This window comes from Eretmochelys imbricata, chromosome 4, assembly GCF_965152235.1.
Source record: "Eretmochelys imbricata isolate rEreImb1 chromosome 4, rEreImb1.hap1, whole genome shotgun sequence".
NCBI classification, from domain to species: Eukaryota; Metazoa; Chordata; order Testudines; family Cheloniidae; genus Eretmochelys; species Eretmochelys imbricata.
This window is the reverse complement of record NC_135575.1, coordinates 7,225,811-7,245,171: the sequence shown is the minus strand read 5'-3', so window position 1 is coordinate 7,245,171 and position 19,361 is coordinate 7,225,811.

Genomic DNA, 19,361 nt, shown 5'->3' with positions numbered 1-19,361 from the left:
TTTCTCACTCAGATGTACCAGGCTGGATACACATACATCCTCACTGGGGGATGTATATTCCATATGGTCACCCCCATGTCCCACCCCATTAGCTCACTTACCTCCACTTCAGTCACTGTACCACTTTGCACATGCTTCTTCACTCAGCTGCCCCCCCGTGCCTCTATGCGCTCTGACCCCTCAGTTCCCTCCAAGTCATCAGCTCTCTTCCTTGCCAAATCTATTCTCCCTTCATAGCTGCAGCAGCTCCTGCAGCCTCTACCCCCAGGATCAAGTTTCCTCACTGGGTGCTGTGAGGAGACATGTATCTCTCTGCCCCCGTCCTGAGGCCTAGAGGGAAAGGCTGGCTATGGGAGAAGACTGCCAGGGATGAGGAAGGTAGGGGCCAGGCGTACAGTATCTCCCTGAAGAAGCCGGATTCAGTGCAGTGAGGCCTGTTGCAGCACATTAGAGTTCCCCTACAAATCTGCCCAGCACCAGTTACACATGGTTCATGTTACAAAGGCACAAAGGTTTGAAAATTACTTTAAAAAGCAGAATCACCAGCCTCAGGAACAATGAGTCAGGTCTCCAAAACCATAACATTGGCTTAAAATAATGAGATGTTAAAAAATAATTTGTTTTAGTTGCTGTGTAGTCTGAGCTTTTAGGGTGATGTTGGGATCCTGTTTTTAAGCATTTCTCTACCACCACAAGAGCTAGAGGATAGAGATAGGGCTATAAAGAAGATCCCAAATATCATGAGACTTGTGATGAAATCCTCAGAGCTGGGAACACTGAAAATGGCACAGCGTGCTCAGATTCTTCAGAACTTGATAGTTTATTCACACATGGAAACTTGCACCTCCCTCCAGGCAAGCATGATTTCGTAAAGCACACAGACTGTGATGAGAGAGAGAGAAAATATGGGCTTGTATGATACATCTATGTAATTATCTGTATTGCTTCAGATAATGCAAGCGGTAACTTAAACTTCGACTCAACATATGCAGTGGAAATGGATACACACAGAGCTGGTTGATTTAGTTTCATTAAAACAATTTTCCATCAGATAATGCCATTTCAATTAAATTTATTTTTGTGTGTGAAATGATATCACTTATGATGAAATTTTGTTTTGAAAAAAATTAGATAAGAAATTTGGAAATGTTGCAACATCTTGTTTTGACATTTTTGGAATGGAAATTTACTATTTTTTCATTATGAAATGACTTTTTGTTTCAAAATTTACCTTATTTTATATAAAATCACTTCCAATAAAATGGTCAAAATCAAAATAAAACATTTCAATTGACCTTAAATTTTCAGAGTGGGAAATTTTGTTTTTTTGACACAAAAAAAAAATCAAAAAGTTCAAGTAAGGCATAGATTATCTGCAAAACAAACCGTGTTGAAAATCCAGTTTTCTGTTGAAAAAAAAAAGTATTGGAAAATTTTCAATCAGCCTGTAATGGTGCAAGACTCACACGTGTGGCACCTCTTGCTGGTTGTCCAGGGAATTTGCATTCCAGCCTCCGGTGTGCCCTCTGCAGGCCTCGTGTCCCTCCTGGACCATGGTGCCTTTTTACCCAGGGTGCTGCTCCCTGGCACTACCCCCCACAGATCTGGGTCTCCCCTCCCCAGGGAATCCCCACCCCCCTATCCCCACCTTGCCTCAGTCTATGGCCACTGCCAGTTGTTAGGATATAGATATTCAGGCCTGTCTGCAAAGGCCTGTACTTTAAGAATTTAGGTGTATTCTTATCACTTGGCTAGTTCCAGAGGTATAAAAGAAAGAATCAAAACCACTGTCTGCCAGTGTAAGGGCCTTCTCTTACTGTGACAGTTTGTGGCCCTGTGCTTAGGCTCAGGCCTTTGGCTAAGCAGCAGAGGCAGCCATAAGCTGGGAAGCGACCGGTCACCTCCTCACATTCCAAACTAGTCACATTGAAATAAGGTGCTATTGGGCTGTTAGGCACTATCAGGACAGGATTGTATTCCTATCACCTCCAGAGAAAGGGAAGTGCCTAGAAAATGTAAAAGGAAACTTAGTTTGATAGCATCCTGTCTGGCAAGAACTCACTTATCAATAGCTGGGATGTGAAATCCTCACTTCTGTATTGTCTTGTCATTATAGTTCCCACTTTGCTATTGTTTGTCTGTATAATCTCTGTCTGGTTCTGTGATTGTTCCTGTCTGCTGTATAATTAATTTTGCTGGGTGTAAACTAATTAAGGTGGTGGGATATAATTGGTTACATAATCATGTTACAATATGTTAGGATTGGTTAGTTAAATTTCAGGAAAATGATTGGTTAAGGTATAGCTAAGCGTTTTACTATATAATCTGTAGTCAATGAGGAAGTGAGAGGGTGTGGGTGTGGGCATGGGGGTAAGGGAGATGGGAACAGGGAATGGGGGTAAGAAAATTAGAATCATGTTTTGCTAAAGGGGGAAATGGGAACAGGGAATGGGAGTAAGGAAGTTGGAATCATGTTTGGCTAAGGGTAGGAATGGGAACAGGGACACAGGTGTAAGGCTCTGTGGTGTCAGAGCTGGGAAGGAGGATACTAAGGAAGGAAACTGGAATCATGCTTGCTGGAAGTTCACCCCAATAAACATCAAATTGTTTGCACCTTTGGACTTCGGGTATTGTTGCTCTCTGTTCATGCGAGAAGGACCAGGGAAGTAAGTGGGTGAAGGAATAAGCCCCCTAACACCAGTCATCAACTAGCCCCCATTCCCTGGGGCCAACTGCAATGTAAACACCACTCATCACAGGCAAGAGGGGTTTGGACCTGCTACCTTTGCCTACTTTTAGCTACCCCTGCAACCCCAGTACCTATTTGGCCTTACTCTGGGAGGTTTCCAGGATGGAGCTCCCCAGGTCTTCCCTCAGCCCTGCTCTCTCAGCTTCCTAGCATCCAAGTCCCTCTCTCTCAGCAAGCTAGAGAAAGAGTTCTCTCAGTTCCTGGCTTCAGTGGCCTTTATAGGGCCAGCTGGGTCTTTTTGGGGCGTGGCCCCAGCTGCAGCTGCTCCACCAATCAGCCCAGCTTTTCCCCTGCCCCAGCCCTCTCCCAGGGCCATTTTAAGCTCTTCCAGGGAGTAGTGGGTGACTAGCCCACTGTAGGAGGAAGGATCGATCAATGTGCTTGGGCCACCCTGCTGGCTGGAGCTCCCTCTTCCAGGGCTACTGCTACTGTTTGGAGCTCCCTCCCTGGGCTGTTGCTGCTGGCTGGAGCTCTCTACCTCCTACCCTGGAGGGTTGCTGCTGGCTGGGACCCCTTTTGGGAGCCATTGCTGTTGTGGGGGAGGGGGGCCTTGCTGGCCTGCCCCCCCCATCCCCACCCCTCTGGAGGGAGGAGAAGCGAGGACACCACCACCACCGTTATCACCTCTTCTGCCTGGGTCCTCACCTGGCTGGCTGCTGCCCGCTTGCTGCTGCTCCTGAGCTGGCTGCCTCGTTGAGGAAGAGGAAGACTGCTGCAAGGAATTGTGGAGGGGGTTGGTTATTGGACTGAGTGACTTTAACAGCTATGCTCTTGGGGTGGTGGTAGCCTTTTGCTGCTGTGGGGGGCCAGGGGAGAGGCGTGGAGCCCCCCCAGTCCTGCTGCCCCCCGCCACATCTTCCTTCACCACCACCACCCCTTTTTGCCACCGCCCCCTCCACCAACCCAGCTGACCATCAACACCTGCTGCCCACCCCTTGACGGGGCTGCTTGCTTCTTTGCCCGCCTCCACCTGGGACTGTTTCCAGCAGCGAGCAAGGACTGAAGTGAGCCCCACAAGAGCTTGTGGGTGCACTCCCCCCCTTTTTTGTTTGGACTTGGCCCCCCTCCCTCAGTTGCATTTGTGTGGGGGGGGCTTCCCATTACCCCCCAGCCCAGTTTTCTCCTTCCTTCCTCTCATAGCTCCCTAGAAGATGTTTCCCTGGTTGTTTGCCTGCCCCACCCTGGCCCCGTCCTAGGTTCCTGGGTCTGTTAGTGTGCCTGCCCCGCCCGACCCTGGCAAGTTTGTTGCTTTGCTTGCCCCACCCTCAGTTGTTTGCTGTTCCCCCTGACTCCCGCTGATCCCTGCCCTGCCCACCCTGCAGTTCGGTGTGCCCATGTCCCCTTTCAGAGCGCTTGTGCCCCCCCCTTTTAAGTTGTTTACCCTGATCGCTGCACCTCCCCTGATGCAATCATAGTCCTTCCCCCTCCGAGTGCAGCCAAAGGAGCCAGCGCCGTGCCCTGCGCCCGTGATTATCCCCCTCTCCTTTGTCGTCCCCATCTCCTTCTGTTGTTAGCACCCTCCTCCCCCGCATACAGTCTAGCGGGGAGGAGTGGCTGGCCCTGTCCCGCCTTTCCTATTCCCAATACCCTGTTTGCTAGACCCTCCTCCCCTGCCTGCCGTTTAGTGGGGAGGAATAGTTGTCCATTGTCCCACCCTCAATTTAGGGCCTCCTCCTGCCTCTTCCCACTATGGAGGAGGACCCTGCCTCTGCCCCTGGCCTTGCCCCTGCTCCTGCCCCCATTGCTCCCATAGTTCCTCCCCTGCCACCACCCTTGCCCATCCCAGCGGCTACCCTCTCGGCCACCACGAGCCCAGACTCCGCCGCTGCCATGGCTGCCCCTTCCACGGGCAAAAAGGGCCAGGGGAATAAAAAGGGCAAAGGCCCTGCCTGGAAAACAAAACCTGTTGGCGGGGCTGCCCTCCCTGCCGCGGCCCTGACATCTGCCATGGCCCCTTCCTCCCGAGCCGTTCCCTCCACCAGCTCTGGGGGCGCTCCATCCCTAGCATCCAGAGTGTACGCCCAGGTGGCCACCGCCCCCCCGCATGCCGCCTCACCATCTGCCCCGACTGCTGCTTCCGGTACCGTTCCCCTGGTGGCCGGGGCCCCTTCCCCTCACTGACCAGGAGGCACGGCGTCCGCTGCCTCCTGGTGTCCGCCTCGCCCTACGTGCGGGCGTTGGCGAGGGTGATAGGGCCCACTGCCATCGTGGCGGCCTCCAAGATGTACGGTAAGGTTGTGTTCTTCCTAGTGTCGGAGGCCGCCGCTCAGGAGGGGACAGAGAAGGGCATGGTAGTGGGAGGCGTGTTCATTGCCCTAGAACCCCTGGAGGACTTGGGCGTACTGGTGGTATTGACCTCCGTCCCACCCTTCGTGCCCAACATTGCCCTGTTGCCTGCCCTCTCCACCCTGGGGAAACCCATCTCCATCATCAGCCCTCTCCCGCTGGGCTGCAAGGACCCCGCCCTCCGCCACCTTCTGTCCTTCTGCTAGCAGGTGCAGATTCAAGTGCAGCTGGCAACGCGTGACGGAGAGACGCTCGAGGGGTCCTTCTTGATGCCCTATCAGGGGGCCCATTACCGGGTCCATTATTCAACAGGGGAGGCCCAGTGTTTTCTCTGCCAGGCAACGGGTCACGTCCAGAGGGACTGCCCCCTGGCCCAGCCCAGAGGAGCGTCTGGGACTCCCGAGACCCAGGAGGGCACCAGCCCTGTCATCGCCGGCGACCCTGGCAGCCCGGCTGCCACTGCCGCTGCCCCTCCTCCCATGGAGGAGAGGGCGGCAAGATCTCTGCTGGCTGGGGGAGAGGGCCTGCCCCAGGGGAAGGTTTTCCTTCCTCCCATTGTCCCGCCCTTGCCGCCTCGAGCTCCAAAATGATCGCCCTTGCCCCCGGCCCTGCCCCTGCTGATCGGCCCTCCACTGCAGAGGGCTGGGTGCTTGTCCAGGGGAAGCGCAGCACCCGTAAATTGTGGGCTCAATTCCTCCCCTCTGATGAGGAGGGAGAGGAGGCCCCCCAAAAAATGCTGCAGGGGGCTGATGCTGTTACATCTTTTGCCGCGCCTCTGGATGGAGCTCAGCAGGGGACGCCGGCTATGGCAGCCATGGCCGCAGACGGAGGTGTCACCGCCCCCATTCTTGAGTCCCCTCCCGAGGAGGCCTCTGTAGGAGTTCCCCTGGCCCCTTTGCCATCTGTGCCCCCTGCCGTTGTCGATACCGGGGCTATTACTGCCCTGGCTCCTGACGGGGAGGACTCTGGGGCCACGGGGACTGGATTTACTTCCATATTCAAGGAGATCGAGGCCCTGGGTCTGATCCTGGGCACCCAGGGGGAGGACGAGCCCCAGTCAGCGAGCCATCCTCAGCACTCTGGATCCTCACGAGTGCCTGGTCCTGGGTGGGGACTTCAACACCACCCTCAAGGACCAGGACCACTCAGGAGTCGAGACATCCCAGGCAGCTGTGGGCGTCCTCAGGGAGATCATGGATCATCACTCCCTGGTGGACGTCTGGTGTGACCACCACCCGGATGACGATGTTACTTTTACTTATGTCCAGGTGGAGGTCAATCGGTCGTGCCACTCTCGGTTGGACGGCAGTTATATTTCGCGTTTCCATCTGGTGCGAGCCCACGTCTCCAGCACCTGGCCGGCCCTGTTCTCGGATCAGCACATGGTGACCGTGACAGCCTCTCCCAGTTTGGAGGGGCCGGCCTATTGGCATTTCAGTAATAGCTTGCTGGAGGACATGGGCTTCGTGGCGTCCTTCCGGGAGTTCTGGCTGGCCTGGCGGGGGCAGCAGCGTGCCTTTCCCTCGGCGAGGCGGTGGTGGGATGTGGGGAAGGTGCACGCACGGCTCTTCTGCCGCGACTGCACCCAGGGTGCCACCTAGTGGAAGGATGCAGTGTTAGGGCAGTTGGAGTGGGAGGTTTTAGAGCTAGAGAGGCGTCTCGCCTCCGGTCCCGAGGATCCACCCTTCTGCGCAGTGTACCTGGAGAAGCAGGAAGAGCTCTGGGCCGTGGAGGACCATCGAGCCCAGGGCGCTTTTGTTCGATCCCGCATCCACTTCCTTCGGGTGTCACGGTCACCATGTGCTGATTCCTTTGGCTCCCTTTTCTTCTATGCCCTGCAGAAAAGGAAGGGGGCCAAAAAGCATGTCACCTGCCTCCTGGTAGAGGACGGGACCCCCCTCACAGATCCGGAGGAGATGCGTGGAAGGGCCAGGGCCTTCTATGCTAACCTTTTCCTCCCCCCCCGGATCCAACCGGTCCAGAGCACCCCGTGGGCATCGGAGTCGAACTCCTGACGGTCAGTGCAGGTGACCAGCTGGAGCTGCTTCTCCCTCTCTGGCCAAGCTCTTGGAAGCCCTCCATCGCATGCCCACTAATAAATCTCTGGGCATGAACAGGCTGACCATGGAGTTCTACCGTGTGTTCTGAGACGTCCTCAGCCCAGACCTTGTCATTGTCTGGGCCGAGTCCTTGCAAAGCAGGGTCCCTCTCTTGTGCAGGCGACCTGTGCTCGCCTTATTGCCGAAGAAGGGGGACCTCCGCGATCTACGGAATTGGTGTCCCATCTCGCTCCTCAGCACAGACTGAAAGGTTGTAGCAAAGGCCATCTTGCTGCAGCTGGGGTCCGTGCTGGCAGATGTGGTCCATTCCGACCTGACCTACACCGTCCCGGGCCAGACAATCTTTGACAACTTGTATTTGGTCCAGGACCTCTTGGAGCTGGGGCTTAGGGATGGTCTGTCATTCACCCTGCTGTCCCTGGACTAGGAGAAGGTGTTCGACAGGGTGGACCACGGGTATCTCCAGAGCACCCTGCGGGCGCTCGGCTTCGGGCCCCAGTTTGTGGGCTTTCTCCAGGTGCTGTACACCGATGCAGAGTGTCTGGCCAGGCTCAACTAGACACTGACCGAGCCGGTCAGCTTCAGGCGGGGAGTACGGCAGGGGTGACCCTCTCGGGCCAGCTGTATGCTCTGGTGATCTAGCCCTTCCCCCGTTTCCTCCACTGGAGGTTGAAGGGGTTGGTGCTTTGGGAGCTGAAGCTGCAGCTGGTCGTATCGGCATACACCAACGATGTGCTCCTCGTAGTCAAGGACCCGGACAACTTGGTGTGGGTGGAGGCCTGCCAGGCCGTTTACTCGGCGGCCTCCTCTACCCGGGTCAACTGGGTCAAGAGCTCTGGCCTGGTGGTCAGGGACGGGTGGCAGGCGAGCTCCCTCCCACCCGTGCTTCAAGCCATCCGGTGGAGCGCAGATCCGCTGCTCCATCTTGGTGTTTATCTATTCACCATGTATCCTTCTCCGCCAGAGAACTGGCAGGATTTGGAGGCCAGGGTGGGTGAGCAGCTGCGGAGATGGACAGGACTGATCCGGTGTCTCTCCCTGCGAGGGAGGGCGCTCTTGCTGAACCAACTGGTCCTGTCCATGCTCTGGCACCGACTCAACACCCTGAGCCCAGCCCCGAGGATCCTGGCCAGGCTCCAGAGGATGGCTCTGGAGTTCTTCTAGCTGGGGCTGCACTGGGTGTCTGCTGGGTCTCTGAGTCTTCCCCTGGAGGAGGGAGGACAGGGCCTGGTTTGCTTGTGCAGCCAGGTCAATGTCTTCCGCCTCCGGGCCCTGCAGAAGCTCCTTTACTGTGCAGGTAGTCCGGTGTGGAGCATGTTGGCGCATGCCTTCCTCCGAGGGCTCCGATATGATCGACAGCTCTTTTTTCTCCATCTGAGAAACCTCTCCGAGCTGCCGGTCTTCTACCAGGACCTCCTCCGGACTTTTTTCAGCGACCTGGTCACTTGTGGCCACCGAGGGAATGGACCTCCTTGCGGAGCCCCTGCTACACAGCCTCGATCTACGCGTGCAGGTGGCGGAGTCTCCCTCGGTGTGTCGAAGGTTGGTCCTGGCAGAAACCACCAGAGTTGGAGACCTCCTGGACTACGACGGGGGATTGGGTGGAAGCCCCACGCGCTCGGACGATGCATGGGGCTTTCCACCCTTCCAACCCCTAGGCGCGTACTCCAGGAGGTGAAGGCCGCCTTGTCACCCAATTATCTCGCTTTCCTGTAGCGAGCCCTGAGAGCGGGCGCTCCCCGCTCACCCCTGGCCCGCCGGACATTTTTCTAGGGCCCTGTTCCGCGAGACCCCCGCTCCCACACTCCTAGCCGGCTGCGTACCCTGCAGCCGGTCTGGTTTCGAACCGCACCTAGAAACCATCTGTACACACTCGTGCTCCATACATTGCATTTCCTCACCCTTGTGTCCCGCCCCGACACCAAATGGCAGGACTATCTTCCACCTACAGAGGGTGAGGAGCCCCGGTGGGCCAGCCTTTATTCCACCTTGGTCCCACGGCCTGCTGGGGACATTGGTTGGCGGCTCTTTCATGGAGCCATGAGCACGGGCATGCACCTGGCACAGTTCACCCCTACACCTGAGGCCTGCCCTTTTTGCGGCGTGAGGGAGAACGTGGCGCACGCTTATCTCGAATGCGCCAGGTTGGAGCCCCTATTCTGGCTCCTGCAGAACCTCTTGTTGAGGTTCTGGCTGCACTTCTTCTCCCCACACTTGTTCCTCTTTGCATACCCTATCTGTGGCTCCATGAAGGCGCGAGACCTCCTCGTCAACCTCCTCCTGGCTCTGGCCAAAGTCTCCATCTATAACACCAGGAGGAGGATGTTGGACGAGGGGGTGCTCTGTGACTGTGGGGCCTATTTCCATTCCTCCCTAGTTTCACGCATCCGGGCAGAGTTCCACTGGGCAGCGTCCGCTGGCTCCCTCAACAGCGATGACTTATGAGGAGAGGCTGAGGGAACTGGGATTGTTTAGTCTACAGAAGAGAAGAATGAGGGGGGATTTGATAGCTGCTTTCAACTACCTGAAAGGTGGTTCCAAAGAGGATGGCTCTAGACTATTCTCAGTGGTAGCGGATGACAGGACAAAGAGTAATGGTCTCAAGTTGCAGTGGGGGAGATTTAGGTTGGATATTAGGAAAAACTTTTTCACTAGGAGGGAGGTGAAACACTGGAATGTGTTACCTAGGGAGGTGGTGGAATCTCCTTCCTTAGATATTTTTAAGGTCAGGCTTGACAAAACCCTGGCTGGGATGATTTAATTGGGGATCAGTCCTGCTTTGAGCGGGGGGTTGGACTAGATGACCTTCTGAGGTCCCTTCCAACCCTGATATTCTATGATTCTTTGAGGAGCAGTGGGCGCTGTCCAGGGTTCTCTGCTCGGTGTCCCTATCCGGTATCCTCATTTTGAACCTCTGACCTTCACTCCGATCCCTATTTTTTTTTCTAAGTTGTCCCCCACAATCAGTTGGTCCCTGGGTCCAGTGGTCCCTCCCACTAGGCTGGGGGAGGGGCCTTTAGCATTGGGTGGGCTTGCGCTCACGCACTTCCCAGGTTTTCTAATACGACTCCGCTACACAGCCCAACTCTCCATATGTCCATTCCTATGCTTGCAATGCCAACCTAAATATGCTTTCAGAGTAACAGCCGTGTTAGTCTGTATTCGCAAAAAGAAAAGGAGTACTTGTGGCACCTTAGAGACTAACCAATTTATTTGAGCATAAGCTTTCATGAGCTACAGCTAGCTCTATTGTAACCCACTTGGAGCATTCCAGCAATTACTTTACAGCATGCATCCATTTTGGTGGTGGTGATTGATGTGGGATATTAATATTAGCGTGGCCTGTCTTTAGTTAATTAACTAATCCACTGATTCCTCATGAACTCCAGATCTGTTGGGGCTAAACTGAAGCTTTATGCTCTACCTGAAGGGGAATCATATAGCAGTACCACCCTGGGAGCAAACCCAGAGAGTCACAATTCCTTCCTTGGTCTCCTCTTTGCTCTGGGAACAGGACTAAGTTACTTCACCCCTTTTCATGGAGCAATTTAGTCCCCGACATGTAGCTGATCTGCAAATTGCAGGGCAGCATCAGGGCTCCTCCTACTTCTTCTTACCCTCCATCCCCCCGCCCCCCACTTGCTAGCAGTGGGCAGGATCAGGTGAGCAGCTTGCATTCAGCCTTCTACCACAGTGAATAGCAGAACAGGAATAGGGCTCAGCACAAGGCTAAGGGGTGGGGCTTTAACGCCCCGATTCCTCTGAGCTGCTGGGCAAGGGCTGTGACCATCTAGCTCTTTTCTCTTTCCCTAAAGGTCTGCTGGCTCAAGGGTTGATGTAATGCTGTAAGAACGGGGTTGCTTTGGTGGGTACTCTCTTTTTTAGGGAATTTGGAGGTGAGAAATGCAGCATCTATGAACTGATTAAGGTTAAGGACAATCCAGTTTGCTTTGCAGTCTTTACTAAACAGCATACAGCAGGGGTGGGCAAACTACGGCCTGCAGGCCGGATCCGGCCCCTCGGGCTCTGGATCTGGCCCACGGGATTGCCACAGTCACGGGCTCTGTGCCACTCCAGGAAGCAGCCACCCCCCATCCCTGCAGCACCTGGGGGCGGCAGAGAGCTCCGCACGCCGCTCTTGCCTGTGGGTACCGCCCTCAAAGCTCCCATTGGCCAGGAACGGGGTACCGTGGCCAATGGGAGCTTCGGGGAGGTACCCACAGGCAAGGGAAACACGCGAGCCCTCTGCACCCCCACCCCACCCCCAGGGGCCGCTCAGGGACATGGAGCCAGCTGCTTCCTGGAGTGGCGGGGCCGGGGCAGGGGCAGGGAAGGAGCCTGCCCTGGCCGCAGTACGCGCCTCTAGGAAAGCGGCGCCAGGCCGGAGCCTGAACCCCTCCTGCACTCCGCACCCCTCCTGCACCTCAACCCCCTGCCCTGAGACCCTTCCTGCACATCGCACCCACTCCTGCACCCTGCCCCCATACTCTAACCCCCTCCCCTGGCCCTGCAAGCAATTTCCCCACCCAGATGTGGCCCTCGGGCCAAAAAGTTTTCCCACCCCTGGCCTACAGTGTGTGTGTATGTGTATATATATATATATATATATATTTCATTTATTAAGCAATCTGTATGTTGTTGTTAAGAGAAACAGCTGGTTGGAGAAGACAAAAGGATGATATCTATCAATTTTGCCAAATCTTTGAGATCTTATAATGTATTACCAATTTAGATTCAAGCTGGTCCACGAAATGAATAGATGTAATACCTGGGATTTTAATAAGATAACATCTGCCTGCCTTGCTAGGGTTGGAGCTAAGCCTGAAGACAGCAAGATAAAGGAGGGAATAAGCAGATGGCTTGAAGGAAACAATTCAAAAGAGCTATTGTTGTTTGAGTTTGTCCTATATGGAAATTACAGAGGCTAGAAATAACATAAGAATTGGAAAGACATCAGAGAGAGAAAGGCCATGCCAAGGGTACCTATTAATGGCAAAAGAGGACACAATCACTAAGAAAACACCAAGAAAGTGAGCTCCACCATCCAGAATGTGCACCTGTAGAGAGCTGTCCTGAGGTAGGAATACATTCTAGTCTCGTTACAAGGTCTGAAAGTGGGGATGGCAAGGGAGTGGATTAGGAGCTCTGGGTATGGCCCATGTTAAACTGTACCAAATAAATTGAGCTGTTAAACAGTTTCACACAGTTCTGTTGGTTGTACATTGTGGGAAGTGAGTCTATGCAAAGTATTTCAGTACAGATGGTCTGAGTTAGGGTCTGTGCAACATTGCACATCTTCAAGCAGAGCTCCAGGGGCACTGTAGGGAAAAAAAAGACCCCGGGTTGCCACATGCTAGGGACTGCAATTGTTAATGGCCCATACTCTGCTAGTGAAGGAGGCAAGGAAAGAATGACCCCCTTGCTCTTTCCTTGTCCCATCTCACCCATGTGCAAAGTCTAGGGACAATCTCGGGGCAATATAGCCCTTTCTTTGCAAGCACCATGAATCTGGGATCGTGTGTCTTTAAGGGGCTGGCTGAGCATGCTGTTAAGAAACATTGTTTTCAGGTTTCAGAGTAGCAGCCCTGTTAGTCTGTATTCGCAAAAAGAAAAGGAGTACTTGTGGCACCTTAGACTAACAAATTTATTTGAACATAAGCTTTCGTGAGCTACAGCTCACTTCATCGGATGCATTCAGTGGAAAATACATTGGGGAGATTTATATACAGAGAACATGAAACAATGGGTTTTACCATACACACTATAACCAGAGTGACTTAAGGTGAGCTATTACCAGCAGGAGAGCGGGGGGAGGGAAAGCTTTTGTAGCGATAATCAAGGTGGGCCATTTCCAGCAGTTGACAAGAACGTCTGAGGAACAGTGGGGGGGGGGGGGTGAATAAATATGGGGAAATAGTTTTACTTTGTGTAATGACCCATTCACTCCCAGTCTTTATTCAAGCCTAAGTTAATTGTATCCAGTTTGCAAATTAATTCCAATTTTCAGAGGTTTTTTTCACATCACTATTACTGTATCTCATTGATAGACAAATCTGAATATAGTAAATCATGCATTTCATTGCATTTCCCACAGGTGCTGCCCAGATTGTTTTGTCATTGTGCTGTGTGTGTATATTTGAATGATAATGATTGTGAGCATTTCACTAGAACACAAATTTGTAAGTGATTTTTTGACAGCACTATAATGTGAAGACTTTAAAACTGTTTTCAGATTTGCTGAGCAAACTTTCCATATTTAGAAGCTCAATGTTTAAGATTGTCAAGTGGCAAGTCTAAATAGATGTTGGATATAGAAACAAAACCCCCTTTATTTCCTCTAGGGATAACTTAGACCTTTGCCCCTATTTTATTTATTTATTTATTTATATATATATATATATATATATATATATATATAACCCTAATCATGATATGGTAGTTGTTTTTAATTAAATATACACACTTATGTTACTGCCCTGACAGTCTGGGCCAGATGCTTGGTGCATTGCAGTGAAGTGATTTCCAACCCCCAAATCCTCATTTCCCATCAAAGATTTAACATTTCATTGCTTTGCATTGTTGTTTTTGTTATGACATGAATGTAAGTTAGTTACCAGAGCACATTGTTTATAGTTTGCTGCATTTTATGTTTGAGTAATGAAATGCAACCACATAATTAAGAAACCACAGTGTGTTTAGCATCCACGATGATTAGCATCCCGATTTTAAGACTTGGAACAGTCAGCATAGTCATTGATGCAAACCCAAATACTGGACACAAGTCTGCATGAATTTGCCTCTGTACAGAGAGCCCACGTAAGATCTATGCATCACTTCTGTACTGCATAGACCTAGGCAGTCCCACTGCATGGGGTGAACTTCTCCCTGTCCTTACTGAGCCAAATGGAGTTCTTAAACCTTTGCTTGTGTACCTTATGCTAACACAGTGTGGCTCTCTGTTCCCTTCTAGTGGCTGGACCACAAAGAGGTTGAAGAGACAGCTGCATCTCATAACTCAAGGAATAAAGGTGCAGGATTTTAGATCTACAGGAGCAGGTTCAATTCCTTGTGCTGACAGCCCAGCAAGAGACACCTTATTACATTTGCATGAGTAAGAGTTGCAGGGTTAGTCCATAAAGGCCCCCAGTCCTGCACCACTGAAGTCAAGGGGAGTTTTGCAACTGGTTACAACAGAAGTAGGATCAAGCTTCAGGAGCATAATGAGCTCTGGGGTAGTACATTATACTGTTGAGTCAGATCTCTCCATTTGATGGAAAAACCTGTGGAAGGGGATTTGAGTGGCAGAAATCAGCATGGTTTGCCTCACAGACTTTCTCTATGAGAGCCCCGGGATTTGCCTACAGATGTTGAGAACATGCTGCAGTCACAAGGCTACCTGTGCTGAGTTTCATGCAGGAGCTTCAAGGCTGCTTCTCCTCCTCCTTCTCCCTGCAGCCTGACTGCCTGGGACTCCCCTTCCCACAGCTGTCCCTCCAGGGGACTTCCCATGGTGAAGGATGAATTAATATGGTGGTCACACGAACAATCAAAACCCGGGGCCATGCTTCCTTTTCTTTCCAATGGTCAAATCCGATATGAGTTTACACCTAGTACAGCTATAGTCAGAAACCCTCTCCCTGGCTTGTATCCTGCATGGATCTTTACTATATACTATTGTCATAAAAATAAAGGGAAGGGTAACCACCTTTCTGTACACAGTGCTATAAAATCCCTCCTGGCCAGAGGCAAAATCCTTTCATCTGTAAAGGGTTAAGAAGCTAAGATAACCTCACTAGCACCTGACCAAAATGACCAATGAGGAGACAAGATACGTTCAAATTAGGAATGGGGGAAAACAAAGGGTCTGTCTGTCTGTCTGTGTGATGCTTTTGTCAGGAACAGATCATAGAATCATAGAATATCAGGGTTGGAAGGGACCTCAGGAGGTCATCTAGTCCAACCCCTGCTCAAAGAAGGACCAATCCCCAACTAAATCATCCCAGCCAGGGCTTTCTCAAGCCTGACGTTAAAAATATCTAAGGAAGGAGATTCCATCACCTCCCTAGGTAACCCATTCCAGTGCTTCACCACCCTCCTAGTAAAAAAAGTTTTTCCTAATATCCAACCTAAATCTCCCCCACTGCAACTTGAGACCATTACTCCTTGTTCTGTCATCTGCTACCACTGAGAACAGTCTAGAGCCATCTTCTTTGGAACCCCCTTTCAGGTAGTTGAAAGCAGCTATCACATCTCCCCTCATTCTTCTCTTCCGCAGACTAAACAATCCCAGCTCCCTCAGCCTCTCCTCATAAGTCATGTGTTCTAGACCCCTAATCATTTTTGTTGCCCTCCGCTGGACTCTTTCCAATTTTTCCACATCCTTCTTGTAGTGTGGGGCCCAAAACTGGACACAGTACTCCAGATGAGGCCTCACCAATGTCGAATAGAGGGGAACGATCACGTCCCTCGATCTGCTGCCAATACCCCTATGTATACATCCCAAAATGCCATTGGCCTTCCTGGCAACAAGGGCACACTGTTGACTCATATCCAGCTTCTCCTCCACTGTAACCCCTAGGTCCTTTTCTGCAGATCTGCTGCTGAGCCATTCGGTCTCTAGTCTGTAGCAGTGCATGGGATTCTTCTGTCCTAAGATCAGGAATGCAGTCTCAGAACTTCTGTTAGTAAGTAATCTAGCTAGAAATGCGTTAGATTTCCTTTTGTTAAATGGCTGGTAAAATAAGCTGTGCTGGATGGAATGTATATTCCTGTTTCTGTGTCTTTTTGTAATTAAGGTTTTGCCTAGAGGGATTCTCTATGTTTTCAATCTGATTACCCTGTAAGGTATTTACCATCCTGATTTTACAGAGGTGATTCTCTTACCTTTTCTTCAATTAAAATTCTTCTTGTAAGAACCTGATGGATTTGTCATTGTTCTTAAGATCCAAGGGTATGGGTCTGTGTTCACCTGTACAAATTGCTGAGGATTCTTATCAAGCCTTCTCCAGGAAAGGGGGTGTAGGGCTTGGGGGGGATATTTTTGGGGGGAAGATGTCTCCAAGTGGGCTCTTCCCCTGTTCTTTGTTTAACACGCTTGGTAGTGGCATCATAGGGTTCAAGGACAAGGCAAAGTTTGTACCTTGGGGAAGTTTTTAACCTAAGCTGGTAAGAATAAGCTTAGGGGGTCTTTCATGCAGCTCCCCCCATCTGTACCCTAGAGTTCAGACTGGGGAAGGAACCTTGACAACTATATACAATGAGGCCAGCATGGACTTCACTAAAACAGCCCCTCAGCTAGTGCTAGGCAGAGTGGGTTAAAAAGACTAAAACTCATATGGAGACTAGCATGCTGATGTGAAAAGCATACCCTGCATTGGTGGTGGAGAGATAAGAGAGATCTCTCTGCCTCATGAAGGATAAGAACCTGCATGTTTTGTGCTGTAACTTCCATGATTCCATGAAGGAGATCATTTTTTTATTTTTAAGTATATACTGTGGAGTAAATTAAGGAGACACCCTGGAGTAATACTGCAGCACTGTATCAGTATTTCAGTTAAACTGAAGTGCATTTTAATAAATATAATGCAGTTTTCCAATTATCTCACTCACTCCCAAGCTTCATTAATGCATGAAAGGAGTGTGTGTTTTTAAAATAATGTTGACATTTGAAAGCAAAGTGATGTGGGGTTTTTGTCTACCTGCACACAGTAGCTCCATGCTGCATTTGACTCCTGCTATCTTCAGTCTGGTTTGATGACTTACTGTTCATAGCAATATATGATGCCTAGAGTTTTGGTGCTGCTGCCAGGTGGCGGGACAGGATGCAAGGTGTCCTTCACTTTGGTCCCTTGTTCAGAGTGCTGCCACTTCTCCATGTTAGTGGTGGGGATGATGCAAACCAGCCCAAATGGAAAGGGACATAGCAATATGCTGCCCCAACCCTTTCTCCAGCCCAGCACAGTTAGGAAGTTGACCAGAGAACACCCTGCCCCTACATTTAGATTGTGATGGAGGCAATACTCCAACATTCATTCCCTGGCATGCCCAGGAGGAATTCTGGATTCAGCATGGCTCCTCCAATCCCAACTTCTCACACAAAGATGGGCTATGGAAATAGGAAAATTATAGGAATATAATAGGAAATATAATAGGAAAATTAGTCAAATAATAGGAAATATTAGTCATATAATAGGAAAATTAGTCAAAGTCAGACAAATCAAATCAAAACTACTTTATTCCCTTGCTTTCTATTTTTGTGGATCTTTTTAAGGGGAATGGCAGCAATGATCTTCATGATGGCTGCGTACTGTCAGTGTAGGTGCGGAGATGCTGTAGCGATAAAGGTGGTATAAGAACCTGAACAGAATTAAATGCTCACCCATGGGGACATATACACGTGGTATATGTTAGCACTGAGCAACAACCAAATGGTAATAAATTATTTTTTCCTGAAATTACAAGATGAGCTGAGTCCAAAATACTGTTGGATACTAAAATTCAGAAATTTGGTCAATGGGCGCTATGCTATAGGTAGCGTGTACAGATTGTCAGCTCAGGTAAATTGACCTGGCTTCATTGAAAACAATGGAACTACAGTGATTTAAACTAGCTGAGGGTCTGGTCCACCAGTGTGTCTAAGATTTTTATTAGTTTCTCATTCTGGTATTTTCCCACACTCTCAGACATAGAATTTGAATAATATTGGAGTTCAATTTAAAAGCAGGATACTTGAGTGGGTTCCTAATTAGGCAAAACTCATATTCATTCCATAATCTAGAACCACAAAGGCTGAAAACAGAAACATGGTAGCATCAGTATTAGAAGTCAAAAGTGCTTCTAACTTCATGTTCAAAACTGTGACGTTTTGCACAGCAGAAGTGCCCTAATCTCAGTAGGACATTTTGTCAAGCCAATCCTTCTTTCCCATAAACCTCTTGTTAAGCGTCAGTCAGATGTGTCTGTTACTGGAAGTGTGGCTCTGTCCTGAGCATTTTCAAAGAAGGTTGATACCACTGGTCCTTTCACTGATTGAGTGAGCAGGCTAGGATGTGCTGAATCGCTGGATTGCATATAATTGAAGAAGAAATCTAACTTTATTTTACAAGGGTATTGGTGTAAATATTCCATAGAAAATCTATGCTGGCCCTAAACGATTGTATATATTTACTTATTTATTTTATTGACTTTAAAGCGGGCCTCTCGCTGTGTCAGCTAGGTAATTATACATACTGTTTTAAAAGTACACAAAACCATCCTGAAGGAGCAGCAATAAAGAACAACTTTCATTGGATCAGATAAACAAACAGCATGTAATAAGCAAGCATAGAAACATCTATCAAGTAAAAATGGCTCAATGCACATCCTGCTGTGAAGTATGCTACACCTGGCTTCTGGAAGAATTAATTAGTTAATGTAGTTATAGGAAGAATTAATTAGTTAATGTGTTTAGAGTGCTCTGAAAAATATGAAGCACTCTGTATGCGTTAGGCTTTTAATTTATTTAGTAGGTATTAATTTCTTTACTACTAAAACAAGTGAATTCCAAAATGGCGGCCCTCAATGGAGAAATTCCTGCCAATATTTGTAGCATTAGCTGCAGAAACTGACATCAGGAGACTCACAGCTAATCTTCACACAATGTGCTGTAGTGTCAAGGGCAATCCCTCACATAACTGGCTCCCAGATCATTCTGTGCTGTAAAGGTCACAACCAACACTTTCAACTGCACCCAGAAGCTAGAGGAAAGGCCAGGTTTGGAGCTCAGATAAACCGCTGCAAATCTAATTTGAAAGAATTACTCCAGATGAGAATGGGGCCCAATGCACCAACTTGAGCACAGCTGTAATATGCTCATGTCAGCCCAACCCACCCAAAAGGAATGTAGTTGTATTCTCACAGAATCATAGACTTTAAGGTCAGAAGGGACCATTATAATAGTCTAGTCTGACCTCCTGCACAACACAGGCCACGGAATCTCACCCACCCACTCCTGTAACAAACCCCTAACTTATGTCTGAGCTATTGAAGTCCTCAAATCGTGGTTTAAAGACTTCAAGGTGCAGAGAATCCTCCAGTAAGTGACCCCCCACGCTGCAGAGGAAGGCGAAAAACCCCCAGGGCCTCTGCCAATCTGCCTTGGAGGAAAATTCCTTTCTGATTCCAAATATGGCGATCAGCTAAACCCTGAGCATGTGGGCAAGACTCAACAGCCAGACACCCAGGAAAGAATTCTCTGTAGTAACTCAGATCCCACCCCATCTAACGTC